The 14917-nt window shown below is 42.2% G+C and overlaps 1 protein-coding gene across 5 annotated transcripts in view; it reads right to left on the bottom strand.

Annotated features, from left to right (window-relative positions):
• The window catches only part of PTER (phosphotriesterase related), a 28583-nt gene extending 20300 nt beyond the window's left edge, over window positions 1-8283 (bottom strand). For 2 of the 5 annotated variants that reach the window (XM_068404942.1, XM_068404943.1), the window contains exon 1: window positions 8158-8266. The gene's annotated coding sequence lies outside the window, so the exon portion shown is untranslated. Of the gene's footprint in view, window positions 1-8157 lie in introns of all 5 variants that reach the window. The other 3 variants (XM_068404945.1, XM_068404946.1, XM_068404947.1) reach the window with 2 other exon arrangements.
• Between the last annotated feature and the right edge of the window lie 6634 nt (window positions 8284-14917).

Below are 14917 nucleotides of genomic sequence, written 5' to 3'. Positions count from 1 at the left end.
TGCTTTTCTTTCCTCATGTTCACTGACAATTTTCAAATCCATTTATTAAGTCAGGAAAACAAACCTATATGAATATTTTGTTATATAAGTAAATATATAAGTATTGAAGTTCTTTTGGTAAAACTTGACCCAAAGCGATTACAGTCTGTTTCCTTAACAAGTTTCCACTTCAGTTTTTTAGTTATTTAATAGTGCAGTTACTCAAAAAGGCCACTCTAACTGAATGTGAGTTTTCGCTCACTTTCAGATTACTACTTTGATAAAAAGCTGACTTTCAACATTTGTTCCCATTAATTCTTTTCCAGCACAAGTCCGATTACCCTCAATTAATCTGGCCTGACCACTGCGAAGACCTATGGTTGTGTGTGTGAGATCTTATAGCCCGAGGCTGCCGTCTTCTGATTTGTAACAGCAGGAAACATTTAAAATTACCAGTTCCAGTGCCAGGTTCCTCTTGTAGCAGACACCAATCTGTTGATTTTTAGACTCTAGATTTCAGATTATAGCACATATACAGAGTTTACAGAACCAATGCCTACTATTGAACCTTTTGATTGAAGCCAAGGACTTTTATAAATATAAGAAGCATCACAAAAATGGAAACTGACACAAACAGCATTTAGGGTAGGTCTAATTTTATCTGCATGAAAAATATGATTAATATTAATGTCTTTGCCTGTCTACTAACAGTTTTAGAAAGCCACCGCTTTCAATAAAAAAAAATATGAAAAATAAAGACGGCCAACAACCTGTGGCTGGAATTATTTTTAAAAGCACTGTCCTGATATCTTCCCTACTGTCATTCACACAGACAGCATGCCCTGATTATGCTATAATGATACATTATTCCTAATAACATTCACTTGATGGAACCAGAATTTAATTAGTCTTTAAAACAGATTTTATGTGCAAACAGCTTTTAAATGGAATAAGGACTGATGCTTAATTCAAGCATGTATACGTTACTACAGAGATCAATGTTCGTATGCTTTACTAATGACTTGCATGCCATGTTTTACACAGACCTTTCTTCTGAGAGTTTCTTCTTTCATACACCAAGGACTGAATTCACAGCACCTCATTTAGCCATCTAAAATGATGTATGTCTTCTACAGAAGACCATTTTCATAGTGGAGATGGAAAGACACATCCATATGCAACTCATCCAGTCTATTTTGAATGTTTGTAACAGAACAGGACAAGTCACTTTCTGTGATATCAGCCTCCTTCCATGGACTATGGAGGATGCCAAGAAACAATCCTGGACAAGACAAGTATATTTTAAATGGTCCTCCATAAGACGTGTGAATTATATTTACTGAATCTTAACCCAGTCTGAGGGGAGGGGGAAAGGTGTCGATTTCTATGACAAAAGATAAAGAGGTAGGCTCTTATCTGGCAATAACAGGTATTTTGGTTTTGGAAATCACTAATTTATGCTGTGGTATTTCCAAGGTGCTCCTGCATAGAACAAGGCTTCTCTGCTCTAGGTGCTGTATAAACAGAGAAATAAATGGTATTTCCTGAAAATTACATATTCCGATAAAAAGAAAATGAGAATTGCTTTAAGATACAACCAAAACTTGTATTATTTCACAACAGCCTTGAAACAATATCTTAACATTTCTGTAATAAACTCTGGACAAATCTTTACAACCACCATTGTGGTATGGTGCATAAAATACAACGCTCACTATTAGCCAACTATTAAATATGGGTGAAGTAAATATTTTTCCTAGAGGTATTGTTAAGAGAAAAGAGACTTGCTGCTAAAAAGGTCATGGTACTGCATTCCTGACTCTGGTAAAAACTCAGTCACTGAGTTCAATAGATGTTCTGTCTGAATACTGATGACAAGATTTGTGTTTCCCCTTTTCCCATCTGAAACTTGCGCTTCAGTTATCGTGTCATTTTAATGGTCTTGTAATGGGAAGTCTCTCTAGGTTTGGATTAGTTGCTTCCTACAGTAATCTCATATTGCTGAAACATTATAATCGCATAAACACAGTTTCCACATGCTAGCGCCGCATTTGTTTTGATTCGTTAAGCACATTTTAATGGTATTAGCACAGATTCTCTCTAGACTTGTATGGGAATCATTTTATTGCCATTACATTACAATGTGAGATTACATCGACATTAAATCCAGATTGCTGTGACACAAAATTTACAAAAAAAAGCAAAAAGAATGGCTCAATAGCTATTTGTTATATTAGAAAAAGTTAAACACAGCTGCCATTAGAAACAAGGGCTGCCCTGGCTGCATCAAGGGCACTGTAAGCGGGTCTTTCCCTTATAACCACACAGTCCCAGGAAATGTGACATAGCGCAGATTCGCTATATATTTACAGATGGGGGAAACACTTTGAGCATTTGATTCTACTGTAGGCAGCCTCTACAGAGCATGGAAAGGCCCCAAATTAGAAATATATGACACATCTGTAGTAAACTACCATTAACTAGTCTATGCTGTGTTATCTCACCATTCCCCCACGTAAACATTTTGCGACAAGGGAAAAAGCTATCAAGACAAAGGAAGAGGAGAGGCAGAGGGTAAGAGAACACGTGTAGACTATGTCAGGAAGAATTTAAAAAATGAACTTCTTTCTCACTTCCTCCATGCTTCTGCCAACTCTGTAGAGGTTTACAGGATGGAAGGAACTCAATACTGCCAGCACAGTTCTTCCTCTTCCCCACCAGACAAGCCAGTTTTCTAACTTCTCTGACAGATCTACTTTACCTTCTTCAAAAATATATTCACGAGCACTAATTACAGGACAAACACACCTGAAACCCAGCTCTCTCTCACATACTGTTTAAAAAGCATGGCTTTTTTGCTTATGCACAGCATCAGGGAAGTGCAGCTACAAGAGCCTGTGGAGCAGTTGACCACAACTGGCTGGGTGAGAGCAGCAGTAGAAGCGAACTTGCATCTGCTCCAGAAGGACAGACAGACGCTTACCTGTCATTTAGCCCAGCAATTCCCCCTGCATCAATGTCTGCAAAGGTGTCCAACAGCCTGCGATGCCATACTCCTACATGGGCACTCGCACAGCACCACTACCTGTCTCTGTGTTACACAAGATAACAGCACATCTCATGTTGCTTTTGGTTTATTTTGCCCAAGAAACAGAATTTGGAAATGGAGGAAAAGTACTACAAAAAAAATGCAGGTTTCTGGGCAAACTCCCGTCTCTTCTGAAGAAATGGCAGATGTGATTCTCTGAAGGTGACGCAGATTATTCTCATTAAAGTCACATTTATTCTTCTCTGTCTTCAGAACTGACATTGGTCAGAAGTGACACTGGTCTTTTTCTTCTCACAAACTGGAGCTATGAAATTATCATGATTTGCTGAACTTCAAGCTAACTCAGAAAAATAAGCCAAGGAAAATAATCTTATCTATCCAGAGGCAGTGTTTTCTTTTTTCACTACCTTCATACTCTGTTAATTTAAAAAAACCCCACAAGTATCATGACAGCTTTTCACAGTATGGCCCCTTGCCTAGTGCAGAAGTGTACTAAGGGGACAACGACACTGGATGTGTAGTGCTGGCCTTCCTCCTTAGTTCTCAGTCAAACTGCATACGGACAGCACACTTGTACTTCCATGTGCATCAACACTGAGGCAAGCCTTTGTGTCCTAAGGTTCGATGTCACACGACAGATTTTTCATGCCTTGACTAAAGCTCTTCTCAGAGAGGAGGGGAACACTTACAGCACCTCTCTCCTACAAGAACTCCTGTCTAACCCCATACGAGCATATGTTGCAGCTCTTTAATGGGGCACCTGCGGTTTCCCATCTTTGGGTGCCTATATTTTCATGGAGCAAGTAAGAACCTCATCATTTCAGGTATCTGTATTCTCTCGACTGGGTAGAAATTCACCAACAGATTCAAAACCTAGAGAACTCTTGGGGGAAATATTTAAAAAGCATCACCTATCCCTACCTTGCCACCTTTTTTTCCTCAAACAGACTGTTCTGGAGACAGAATAGTGGGATAATGCAGTGGCCTTCAACGACCTAGCTCTGGTCCCAAAACCATTCAGAAACATAAATTTCCTTAAGAAGCCAAGCTAAAAGAAACACCAAATATTGGTTTTTTGCTAGATTTTCTATATATGCTTTGAGCAATCAAAAAGCTTTTACACTACAGAAGTGAGAAGGGATATTGGAAGTAAGACTTTACATTAAGTTACAATACATGCTATGAAAAAAATTAGAAGACCTCTAGCCAAGCCTTACATAATCCTACAACGATAAGCAGAAGTCCCAGCAAAATATGCATGTACACACATCACAGCAGTTGTGTTGCTTGAGTGGCACTGGCAATGTTCTACAACCTAAAAGCAAAGTCGCTTAAATTGTAAGAGAAATTTAAACACTATTACACATACGTGAAAGGCCAATATATTGATTCACTGCCCTCTGAACCTCCAAAAAGCACACTTGTGGAAAGGAACTGGGCAAGTGAGAAGCAAAGCTTTTAAATCTTCACCTGAAAGGGTAAGTGAAAATTTTCACTGTGTACTCCCTCCATTGCTCAGGTAGCAGCAGACAGACCTTTCAGCAGACAGACCTTCCAGCTTCTCATGATTTGAGGGTGACATGCTTGCTCTAGCTAGGCTTTGAGTCAGACATACATAAAACAGGTTTCTTCCTCACAGTCAAACAGCCACACCAGAACAAAGTGCAGCCTCTCAGATCAATTTCACAGTATGGCCATATGTTTGGGATCAAAGCAAGCACATGTGATCTGCACATGACCGCGTATGCATGCATACAGTGATTTGCCCCAGAGGCAGAGTTTAAGCCACTTAGTATGTAATACTTTGCACACTTTTTTTCAATTTGGTTAAAGTTCAGTTGTTGCAAGCACAGTAGAGTCAGACTTTTATCTTATTTCTGTGCAGAAAACAGTCTCAAAACCTACCCTTCTTTGAGCAAAGTCACATTGAAGTTTCTCTTCCTCAGAGAGATTTGAGACCAACATCCCCATAAGTGTTTTTTCATCAACATCTCCTTTAGAAAAACTTCAGGGGATTTTATATTTTGGGCAGCTTCCAAAATTACTCCTGATAAAAGGTCAGATAAAAATTCTCCCCTAGGGTTCAACATTACATTAATTATATTTTACATGCACACATATTGTTTTCAGGCCAAAAATCAGGACTGAAGTCACATTACACTATATGCAAATATGGGCTGAGTCCTGCATGCTGATACACGTATTTGTATTCTTAAGCCTAAACAGAATCATATTCGCTTCTCATGGGTGCTGGGCTACAAGCACACACTCTCTTTCTTGCTAGGACAACATGGTATAGGAAAAAAGTTTGTGCTTTTCAGAAATGTGTGTCCAGTCTTCATTCCCTCTAAATTTCAAATATTAAACTGAAGCATACACATAACTCCACTGTTATTCTCATTGACTTTAATTCGTTTCCTCTCTATTTAAGGTCACATATGCTTAAATATTTTCACATGAGCTTAAACATTTCAGTAAGCACGTTGGATGGAGCACTATCACTCACTTGTGCAGCACCATCACCAAGAGCCACACCAAATCAGTCTATGGATCTTTACGTGCAGAGCTAAAGAGAAAAGGGATGGAGGTCAAAGACACCAAAGAACAGACATCACCCTTCTCACCACACATATCTATGCAATGGAAGTGGGATGTTCATTACTACCTCCTGGTCAAGACTGGACATTACTAGCTAGAAAATTCAGGTGAATGAACCCCAAGGTCAGCTTTGTGGCAGAACATACAAGTCAACAATTCACTGAGCCCTGTGAAGCCACACACATGGGGTACCAGCATGCAGATGGGATTTAGTGCCTCATTCAAGATCACAGATTGCAGCAACTGGGATAAGCAGGGACTTCCAGAAAACCAGTTTCTTTAATAGTGAGTGAGGGGTTTAGACGCACGGAACTAAATTCAATTTCCCAGTACTGCTAACAACTGTATCCCAAAACTTGCCATCAATCTGAAGACCCACTGGAAAAAAAATACCCCAAGAAATGCCTTCACAGTTTCAACAGTGACTGTTCTGCTATGGCTGTGTCAGGAAATGGAAGCTGTATGCTCCTCTCAAGGTCCATTTCTGCTCTAACGAGAAACTAGCCCACACAAGAAAAGTTAATGTGAGCCAAGTGAAAGCTTAAAGCTGATGGGTGTAACTTAAAGAGTATCTTTCAAGTTTTGAAAGATGGAAAAAATATTTTAGATCTGCATCAAGTGAAATAAGAAATAAAATCCACAGAATGTTCAGCGAAACAGTCCTTTAATAAACACAGAAATTGTTGGTGCCATATGCTTCACTATATACTGATTTTTATATGTGAGGAGTAAGCTGGTGGCTCCCTAACCACAGAGGGAAGCAGTAACACTTCTTCCTGCTCCACCACGCATTAATTTAATAAGTTAGCACCGGTCACCTATATGAAATGTAATTAAGCACGTGAATGCCATTGTTGCCACCTTTGATTATAACTACAAAAATGAATGTGATGGTGGTGACATGATGGCAAATAATATGTCTGTTAAATTCCAAAACATGAGAGAGGCATTCATAATAATAAATGACACTTATACAGTCTTTCATAGTACAATCCCAAAGCACCTGACAAAATGATACAAAACTACCTATTACAAGCATTGCTTCACCCATCACTGAAACACAGCTCCCAGCAGAAAGAAGGCAACAACTTTTAAAAACTACAGAACATACTACGAGAAAGGAACTCGAATAATGTATCCAGTAAAAAGCACAAGGGAATTCCAGATAAGCAAAACACAATTTTCCAAAAGCAAGTGACCTCCAGCTAAATATCTGTTTCATTCAAGAGTTATCACAAGCCTTTAGCATACAGAAGATACCATCCTTGACAACAGACATGCCTAAAATTATATCTACAACTTTCTTAGGGATCATATATATTCATGTACTTGCTAGGCCAAAAAATAGTCGTCTGAGTTCCTCACCAACAGGACTGGTATGCTGCAACTTGGGACCACGTCACCACAACGCATGACCTGCTGCAGAGGGGCTGCCAAACGCCCAAGGCCACTGTTGGACAGTGGCTTGGCTACAGCACTGGACCCCACTTGGCAGAGGGAACCATAACCTCCCTCACTCAGAACCAGCACTCCTCTCTGCAGCTCACCAAACTGGTGCAAGAGGAGGAGAAAGCAGAATGTTTGCTGCAACTGCGTTCTGTAAAGGGCAGCACACCTCAGGCCACCAAGAAAATGCATTGTGTCTGGATCCCAACAAGGCTCACAGGCAAGTCTGGAGCTTTGCTGTTGAGCCTTGTCAAGCTTAAGCAACTCTGGAAGCATCTTGCAGAGGGCTGCAGGTGCTTCCAGATGGAGAGGCAGCTGAAGGCAGGCTTTGAAGGTCCCAGTTTTGGATCGAGGCATTTGTTCCTTCATGGAACCACCCTCAGGGACTGCTGGGAGAGAAGTACTAGAGAGGATGTAGTTCCAATATTTAACTTGTTATGACTGTACAAATATTAAATACCAGCACTAATAATAGCAGCGTAGCTGCACTCACAGAGTGAAGCCCGCCTGAGCTGGCGGTAACTATCACCTGATCCTGCGGAACGCTTTTCCAGGAAGGAGGAGCTGTTCACCACCGCAAGCTCCAGACGCGCTGCGGATGCCCTTGCAGGAGCTCCGCCTGCCCCACCGCGGCCGTCGGGCCGCCGGTCCCCCTCTAACGCCCGCGGCCCCTCCGCCGGGGCCGCACCCGGGCAGGCCGGGCCCCGCCTCAGCGCCCTTATCCGCGCGGAGCGGCGGCCCCCTAAGCCCCGGCACCCACGCCACGACGCGCTGGCCCGCCCGCCTCAGGCCGCCGCCTCCCGGCGCGGCCCCAGCCCCGCAGGACGGCGACGCGCAGCCGTTACCCGCGGCCGCCGCTTCCCGCCCTCCCGGCCTCAGGCCCTCCCGGGCCGGCAGCGGAAGGGGCGGCAGCAGCTCTCGCCCCTGTGAACTCTCGGCGAAGTTTCCCGGCCCAGGCGCTTGATGGGCCGAGGGAATGAAGGGCGAGCCCGGGACGGGTCTGGGCCGCGGGAGGACGCGAAGCGGCCCGGCGGGCTGAGGAGACGCGCCCCGGACCCGCCGCGCCTGCCCGCTCGCTCGCTCACCCCGCAGGCAGGACCCTCCGCCGGCACCACCTCAACCCCGCCGGCCACTGCAGGGCCCCACGGCTGGCCCCCCGCCGCTCCCGCCCCGCTCGGGGCGGGACTTCCCGCCGCGGCCCGGCCCCGGGGACGGGAGCGGGCGGTGGAGGCGGGGGAGCGGGCCGGCTGCGAGGGCGGCGGGGACTTTGGAGCCCGGGGCGAGCGGCAGGGGAGCAGCGCGCGGCCCCGCTGGCTCCTCCCGGGCACCCGCCCGGCTCGGTGCCCGCGGTGGGCCCTGGCGCTGGGCCCCCCCCCCCCCCGCCACCCACGGTTTGTGCTCCCCAGTTCCCCCTCGGAGTGAGAGGCAGCAGTGTTTTGTGCCAGCGTTGGCTCCAAGTAGAAGTGAGAGCCGCTGGGTGTGAGCGTCCTGCCTGCCCTTGCTCGTACCCCCTGTTTACACAGCAGGGAGGTGGCTTGGAGCCACTGAGTCATTTTGGGGGTTGGGAGATTGCGCTGAATGCTTGGGCTTGCAAGAGGCAATATTTTCTTATTTGCCCTTGCAATGCAAATAACGGGAGGTTGGAGAGGCGCTTCCCAGTACTCACAAACAGGATGACAATGACAAAGATTCTGGATAAAAATGCAGGTGCAGAGTATGAAATGAAAACAGAGCTGACACCAAGTTCTCACTTTCCACCCAGGATCTCAAAAGTGTCTTATTTCCCTAAGGCTCACAGCATCCTGTATGGTACTATTCCATTTTATAAAATGGTAAGCATTTCATAGAAGGGTAAACAGATGCTGGCAATGTGACTAGCAAAGGCACAAAGGGTGGTGAACTCCTCCAGCCCTCGTACACAGCCAAAGCTGCAGCAAAGCCATCCAGTACGCTGTGCAGACATGTTATCTGAACCCGGGAAGGAGAGCTCAAGCTTTTCAGGGAGAAACACTTGCTGTTCTTGTTGCTATCCATTCTACTTTGACTCCTTCCCAGTCCCCATTTGTACCCGGCTGGGGCCAGTGATGGCCCTGCATCCCGCTGTGCAGAGCCTCAACCTGCGCTCAGCACTGCAGCACAGTGCCTGCAAATGGATTCTGGTGTGCCTTTCTTTAATATGGCTGTTGATTGCCTGGGGGAACTGGATACTAGCTTTTATTCAGATCCCAGATAATCCTGTGATGCGGAAAGTGAGCGGGCAAAACTGGGAATGAAAGCCAATGCCTGGGCCTTCTATCATCTATCTTACAGTGAAGGACAAAAGAGGAGGTAGTGGATGAAAAATGAGGAGGGTGCAGAAGTAAACAACTTTAGAGAGGTAGGAGGTAAGAGACAGTTGTGCTTATATGAAAGTGATGGAGAAATGGAATTTTGGCTTTAAAAAAAAAAGAAAGAAAGAAGCATTGTGAGAATAATAGACCCGAGCGGTAGAGTCCACAATGACTGGTGATATTGGTGTGGGGATGGCTCAACCTTTAGGATCCCAGCTGAAAGGGAAGTTACTGCCCAGTAAAGTAAGGGTGAAGAACGTGAAGCAAGTGAAATGCTTGGGATCTTTCCCATTAACAGCCACTCACCATGTATATGGAGCAGTGATTAATACAGATGGCCGGCTAGAGCTAAGCTGCTGGGATGGTTCCAGTTGTCAGCATCACTTGTTTTTATTTGCTATTCATATGAAGTCAAGTGAGTATGGGCCCTGCAAAGATTAAGTGGAGATATGAAAGCCTGTCATTTATAATGCCTTGTATTTCAAGATGTTCATATTGCTGGGCAATCAATGCAGGAGAAATTCTGTATGAGAGTATGTTAAAAATAGTCGTGCAATGCTTTATGGGACATCATTTGTCACTGGCCATATCAAACCTGTTTTGAAGATTTGCGATGAATTTTACATAAGGCCTGCACTTCTACATCTCTTTTGTGTTTTAAAATATAAAAGCAGTATTAAAACTTGGGTAGGTACAAAGTAAAACCATATTCAATCTGCATTTTTACACACGCAGAATGAGCTTCTCTTTAAAGCAATCTTCAGTATGTCCAACTCAAAGTAAGATACTATATTTTTATTTTTTGTGTCCTTGACTTCAACCTGCTACAAAACAGAGGCTTGTAAACATAAAGTAATGAGACTATCTTGTTCAGACCAAATGTGTAGTGAACAGTGAAAACAAGTCAGCAGCTGGCAGAGTCTATACATATGACATTGTATTCACAGTTTAGGTGATATACAACCTTATGTAATGTATTTGGCATTTGTATCCCCTTTCCCAAGTCTGAGAACCAGGCTGTGGGCTTCCTAGAAATATTGAATTGGTTACCACATTAAATGGCTCATGAAACTGGGGGACACAAAACCCACCAAAAAAACCTCAGCTATGTTGCCATACAAGTAGCAGTGGCAACTGTCAGAAACATCACAAGCTGGAATATCCATATTGCATGGTTCAGAAACAAGGAGCAGCAGTTTACTATTAAAAAAAAAAAAAAAAAAGTTCTTTATTTTGCCGGGTCTGCACTAAAGAAAAGCTTGGTGTCAGTAGCTATTGTAGAAGTAACAGTCTGCGCAGGGCTAAATAACGCCTGTGCTTTTGTCCACCTCTGTCATGCAGTTACCAAAAGGGACACTGAAGTCAGTGACTGATCCTTTCCCATTTGGGACACTGTTGTAAACTGGGTCCACTATCTAACAGTAGACACAAAATAAGGGCCAGATACTTGCAGTGCATGAGCTTCAGGAGCATCTCTCCTCTTCCCAGGAGCAAAGGAAGAAGAGAGCAGACCAGTAGGTGTAACGGCAGGCCTGATGAAAGGGTCTTCAAGGTAACCTAGAGGGAAGTGCCGTAAAAGGGCCATGCCCAGAGAGTGCACAGAGGTACCCGAACCTGGGTGGGATTTCCCAGGACAGAGAGGCTGTGACAGCCACTGCAGCCCAGGTAGCTATGGAAACAGCTGAGCTGCTGCACTGGGACCCCGGGGAACGAGTGGTTCTTCTCCAGCCTGAAATCTTCTGCTCAAGGCTCACTCAGGTGTTACAGAAGATATAAAAACCATGCCGTGTTTTTGTTTACTCTGAGAGCAATTGACAATGTGTACACAAGCTTAAATGCAGTATTTTTCTTCTGTGAAACAAGCTCCTTTTGGGGGGCTGTGGTAACAGTGAAACATGATAGCGTTCACTGGGCCAACTAATCTACCTGGAAAAACAGACAAACTTCCAGACACAAACAAGCACTTCTTCAATATAATGCTGTATATGAGTTTTTCTTCTGGTATGACTTGAAGACAAGATAATTCCAGTTCACTTTAATAAAAATTAGTGACTGAAGACCACAAATTACTATTATTCCTTCTTCAGAAAGATAATAAGCAAGGAAAGGAAGAAGAGGCAAAATGTAATTTCAAGCAGTATTTGTGCAAGGGCCATTGCAAACACTGGCATTTGCACGTACCATTGAGAAATGGGAAGTGAGAGTATCACTTGTGCACATAGACAATATAATCCACAATTTACAAGTTGGTAGCTTGAATAAATAGGAACCCCAGAGCGTAAAAAACAATGCAGAGAAAATTCATCCAGCAAGGATAAAATATGCAAAATTTAATCCTTCAGGGAAACCCTTTACTGATCATGATAAAAAGCCCCCCCCACCCCCCACCTTCCAAAGTGATTCCATAAATTGAGAGGTTAGAAAGAATAATTTGCTTGTCAGTCTGGCATATGCCTGTTGCTCTTAAATGACAGAACAACAGACAGGAGTCCTTCAATTCATGCAGGAGATGAATTGTATGGTAAGTAGGGTTTTAAAATCAACCATGACTGTTTAGAAGGGGCTTCAAGTGTGTCATTTTTGTTTCGGAAGGGTTTTTTTTGGTTAGCAGTGTTATTCAAAGATGACAATGGCTGCTCTTGAAAAATTCTGATGTGCTGCAGATGTAGGTACCGGTCTGAATGTTAAATTACAAGTGCTCCAAAGAGCAAATAAACATTGGAAGGAGTAGGCAATACATAATACTTAACTGGAAATAACATAAAGCTATTCATTAACAGCAAAAGTAAATATGTCTCTGAAGAATATTAAGTTATGGTTTTCTGGAGGCAAAAGGCTGAACAATGTTGACTTTGACTAAAGTCTTACTTAATCTTACATTCTTAGTTATTACTTGAGTTAGTGGAGGGTATTTAGAAATAGCCAAGCTAGGCTGATCATTAAGAACGTTTGCAGAATTCAGCTTTAATAGTATTTCAGAATGCCATTTCTCTCTGTATATTTGGAATTAATGTCTGCTTAAAATACAGGGAAATAATGGAGAAGAAAATAAATTACTTGTTATAACTAAGAGAGATTGGAGGACCAAGGATCTCTAGAATAAGCCATAGCTTTCCAGCAATTGAATACAATTCTCTAAGCCTCTTCATCTGTTTTTTTATTTGTCTGACTAGGCTAGAAACTCTAAGCAGGTTATATGATGGTACCTCTCCTGTTACCTTGTTGATTAATATTTTAGGAGGGTAAGTATTTTCAAGCTTTTGTTTGATCTGAAAAGTATCTTTTTTTTTTTTTTTTTTTCCCCAGAGAGGAGTATGCAGACAAGTATTCCTGAGAGTCTGTAAGCTTCTGAGGTATTTTCAGCAAAAAAGCGCATATTCGCTTTCTGAATTAAGAGAAATTTTTTCAGAAATGAACGTAAATCTACTCGATCTAGATGACAAGTGACTACACAGACATTTTTTAGAAAATGACAGGTTTACTAGTCACATATAATCTTAAACTGCAAGTGTCTTACTGTTGATGATTACACAGTAGAGGAACAGAAGAAGGAGAGGAATGAAATCCCTGGTTGCGCTGTCAGAGTGGAAGATGGGAAGATGGGGCAATTTGCATAATTTATAATCGGCTTCTGGTTGAGAGCAAAAGGTTTCCAAATAAACATTTCCATCTGTTTTCAAGAAACAAAAATTTTTTTACAGATAAACAAAAAAAATATTAGAGGGACTTTTACTGTTTCACTCACTATTGTTGACTTCAACATCATTTTAGAGTACTATGTGGAGGAATTTTGAAAACTTCTGCTTCTTTGTTTCTAGCTCACTGCTAGGATGACTTTATTCAGTAGCACAAAATTCAAGCTTATTTCTGCCAGTGATCAGTAATAACACACATGAGTAAACCAAGAGTGGTCACTTCAGCCTGCCACTTTACCTTCATTCTTTTGATAAATCCCAAGAGCTGCAGATAAATGACTTTGATACCATCTGTACTTGCAATTAGTACCAAAGTTACAGGTGTCTTCATGTGGATGTAATTGAAGGCAAAACTTGAGGCTGTTAGATTTCAATTCACTGTACAAACACAATTTCTTCCAGTTAGTTGCCACCTTTTAAACTTTATGTCTTTAATGAGAGAAACTGAGAATGAGAAAACTCCTTAATGAGGGAAATAATTGAAATGGAGATGGCTCTACAGGCTCAAACTAAACCATAAAGGGAGGCTACACTGTTTAATTTTCTTACTAACTCACTGGATCAAATCCTATCTTCTTAAATCAATTCCCTATCTCCCATTTCTTTATTGCAAACAAGATTTGTCCTTTATGGCCTCAAATTTCCATTGCCTAGGAAGAGGCCTTTGAAGGTCATGAGATTGCTTATGTTTAAGAAAAGATAAAATTTGTCTTACAAGCCTGTAGCTTGTTTGCTTGAAGCACATTTCTGTTTTGTTTGAATGTGGTTCTCTGCTAATTTGGGCACAGAAAGATGCTGTTAAGTAGTGTTCTTTAAACCTAGGAGTGAATTTGGGGGCATGGGATCAGGTCTTCTATATCCTATCCTCTAAGTAGTCTTTTTGAAATTAGTGAGGAGAGCATAGCCCTTGTTCTGTCCAGATGGCTGTTGAATTATGAACATTATTTAATAGAAGACACAACTAATGGCAATTTAGAAGCATATGAAGTTAACATGAAACATCCAGGCTGCTATCCAAAAGGGAACAGATGGATCTGAAATTGGTTAATGCTAGATCAAGGAAAGCTCATGTATTTGTGCTTATTAACGCTATCTAGGTTACCCCAGTGACCACGATGCACCCATGCATGCCTTAGCTTGCCTGTACTTTGCGCTAAGCTAGCCTGATCCAAAGAACTACACAGACAGCAAAGGAGTTATCACGTGATGCCTTTAACCATTTCCCTGTTGAGTAAAACTTTGATAGATCTGTCTCCAGCCATCCACATCCTAAAAGTTTTATTTGTGATGACTTCTTTTTTCAAACTTGTATTATTGGTCTATATTTTTTCACAAGTAGAGTTTCTTTATTTTCCCTTCTTGCAGTATGGCCATCTGCTACCACTTCAGCTTTAAATACATCTCGATCTTTTATTCTTGCTAGTTCACTTACCCGTTGTTTTCACCTGTCTCTCTAAGTAATACTAAGCATACGTCCTTCCATGCTTCAGTGTCCAGCTTCTTGCTCTGCTCTATCATCTTCTCAGTTTTTGCTCCCTGTCATGGCTCATGAGACACACAGTTCAAAACTTTCTTCTAGAGAAATGAAAGATATTGCATTTTCTTCAGTCTTTCTCTAACCCTGCACTTTAACCATGATCTTTTCTCTGATATTTTTTTTACTTTGATATAAGCTGATGCATAACACTAGATCAAATAGATGACTCCCCATAAAATGTAATATATTATTATTTCCTATGTTATTAAAAAAATAATATTAGTTTGTACTCACAGCAAAAGCGTAATTCAGCTTTAGGCCTTACAGAATTGTGTTTGGGAGA

The sequence above is a fragment of the Nyctibius grandis genome, chromosome 7 (assembly GCF_013368605.1).
Source record: "Nyctibius grandis isolate bNycGra1 chromosome 7, bNycGra1.pri, whole genome shotgun sequence".
In the NCBI taxonomy this organism is placed as follows: domain Eukaryota; kingdom Metazoa; phylum Chordata; class Aves; order Nyctibiiformes; family Nyctibiidae; genus Nyctibius; species Nyctibius grandis.
Note: the sequence above shows the minus strand (reverse complement) of the source record. Positions and strands in the feature narration are given on the sequence as shown.